The sequence below is a fragment of the Morone saxatilis genome, unplaced genomic scaffold (genome assembly GCF_004916995.1).
Source record: "Morone saxatilis isolate NCDOM2014 unplaced genomic scaffold, NCSU_SB_2.0 Contig17, whole genome shotgun sequence".
NCBI classification, from domain to species: domain Eukaryota; kingdom Metazoa; phylum Chordata; class Actinopteri; family Moronidae; genus Morone; species Morone saxatilis.
Genome location: NW_023339729.1, coordinates 13,827,443 through 13,829,791, shown reverse-complemented (window position 1 = coordinate 13,829,791; position 2,349 = coordinate 13,827,443). Strand labels below are relative to the sequence as shown.

General features: G+C 41.9%; 1 protein-coding gene across 1 annotated transcript in view; it reads left to right on the top strand.

The window, feature by feature from the left end:
• The window catches only part of mast1a (microtubule associated serine/threonine kinase 1a), a gene marked incomplete in the record, with an annotated part of 62,523 nt that overhangs the window by 4,505 nt on the left and 55,669 nt on the right, over window positions 1-2,349 (top strand).

Here is a 2,349-nt window from a genome sequence, read left to right as displayed (position 1 = left end):
ATGTTTACGTTCAAGTAACAAAGCCTTCTAGTGCCGGTAGTAATTATGACCAGAACAAAGGAAGAAGTCAGGTGATGTTACAGAACGATGTCGGGAGGAGGTCGGAGGAGATGGATCGATCAAAAAACATTGGGCAGCTGCAGTTTGTTTCCCATTTGCTTCTGACACTGAAGATTGGTTTCTTTTAACCATTACCACACGATTGTTTCTGAACCTCAACCATGACGATAAAGGTCCTCTGAGCCAGCAGCCAGTTTAACCCAAACCACAATGTTTACCTAGCTTTAAGTACTTATTTTAACCAAAACCATTTGAAAACGGTTTGGAACAGGAAATGAAGAGCAGTAATTTTAAAGGCTGATGCTTTGTCAACTTTCGCTCTATAACAACATCACCTGACTTCCTCCTTTCCTCCTGTCGTTATTACTACAGCAGCCAAAGGGCTTTGTTGTTAGTTTGGTCTTCCTGGGAGAACAGTCTCTCTCTCATGGCCACCTGCAGTAACTAGTTATCCTGATTGATCCGTCCTGCTGTCATCCACAAAGTCTTGTTCTTCTCTCTGTCTCTCTCCATTTGTCTCCCTCGCCTCCAAAATAACGATCTCTTTTATTTTATTTTTTGCTCAGTTCTCCTTCACCTCCATCGCCTCCTTCATCCACCCATCTTTCAGGTCCATGTCTCCCCATTTCTCACCTCTCTGCTCACTCTCACTCTCTCATTCTGGCAGCTCCACATGGCACAACTGGCGCGTCTTTTTGAGGGCATGACTTTTGGCATGGGTGTTGTCACCATCATTACACAGGAATATAGATAATAGAGAAGACAAACCTGAAAAGCAGCGAGAGAGAGGGGAGAGAGAGGGGACAAGCAACACAAGGACCCTCGCTAGCTTTGGTTTTAATATTCATGAGGTCATGTACGACTGTTTACATGCCCATTACTTGTTCTTATTTATTAAACGTACACATCCAAAACACTTAAATCAATCACAAAATAACGAACTTTGGCTTTATGAAAACCACATAACAGCTACAATGATGGTGATCTGGGGCACCATCCTGTCCATTTAATTTGGCTGGAACTATTTTCCACCGTGGAGGGGGGAGTGTGTGTCACTGAGATGAGTCGTCTTCATCTCTGGTGATGATCCCGCCGTCCCGAACAGTTGTAGGTGTGTGTAGCATACACACATACACCTAACCCATATGCTCGTACACTCACACTCACAAACAAAGTCATACAACATGTCTCACCCCTCTCTGTTGTAGGAGTATAGAGTACACCACACACACTCACACACACAAGCATAATTTGTCCAATATTTTGTTCTGGGCAGTGTGCCCATTTCCAATATGCTAAGCACAAGGGATAAGAGTGTGATCACTGCAGAAGATCCAGCTCGGTTTGCCAAGTCCTGTCACTCACCGCCATGCCCACTGCTTTGTTCTGCCTCACCACGTCCTTCTGATGTCAGTATTATTCAGAAAGGGTAGGTTTTGTACCGAGAGAGCAAAGAGTACATCAAAGCAACAGATCTGGGCCAGAATATATTTGGGAATAGCTTCAGATACTTGGACTACTACTTTAACTGGGCTTGAATTATCACGCCAGACGCCTATAAAGCACAAAAGCTTGAGCCCAACTTAATCCCCAAAACGAAAATGGACAAGGTAAGGAAAAAATAGCACTTGTTAAAAAGTAGATCCAGTGAAAGAAGAAAGAAATATAGGTCAAGAGTGTGAGTTAATGAGACATTACATTATTTTCGACCTCAGTGTAATGACCAGTGAATTCAAAGCTTTTAAGTAGAGCTATTAAAATGAAGAATACACTGCATGACATTTGCCTTGCAATCTGCTGTCACTTTTGGCAGCAGAAACAGAACAGAAGCCTCATGACTCTGCCCAGAGCAGCAGCATATTAACATTTTTCTTTTCTTTGGTTTCTAGTTGGCCTTCGGTTTGTCCTTGGATAAATATAAACCCGCAAGAAAAAGGAAAGATCGTGTGACACCGTTTCTTTACAGACAGAGAGTTGTCAAATATTTTAATCCGTCTTGAATGCCATTTTCACAACAAACTGTAGTGGCCGAGGAGAATGTGAATAATTTGCAGTTACTTGTAGCGTGGAGGATGTGCATAATGGATTAACTGTGATAAGAAGGTGTTTGTATGTGCATCTTTGATCTGCAAAACCACTTATTTAATGCCACTTTAAGATAAAAAAATAATGCATTTGTCACATGTCACATCAGAATATTTTCTTACTCTTGATTTTCTTGTTTAATTTGGAGAGCTATTAGCATTAAGCAGCAACACAGTGAGTGTGTGTGTGTGTGTTGGGGGTAGA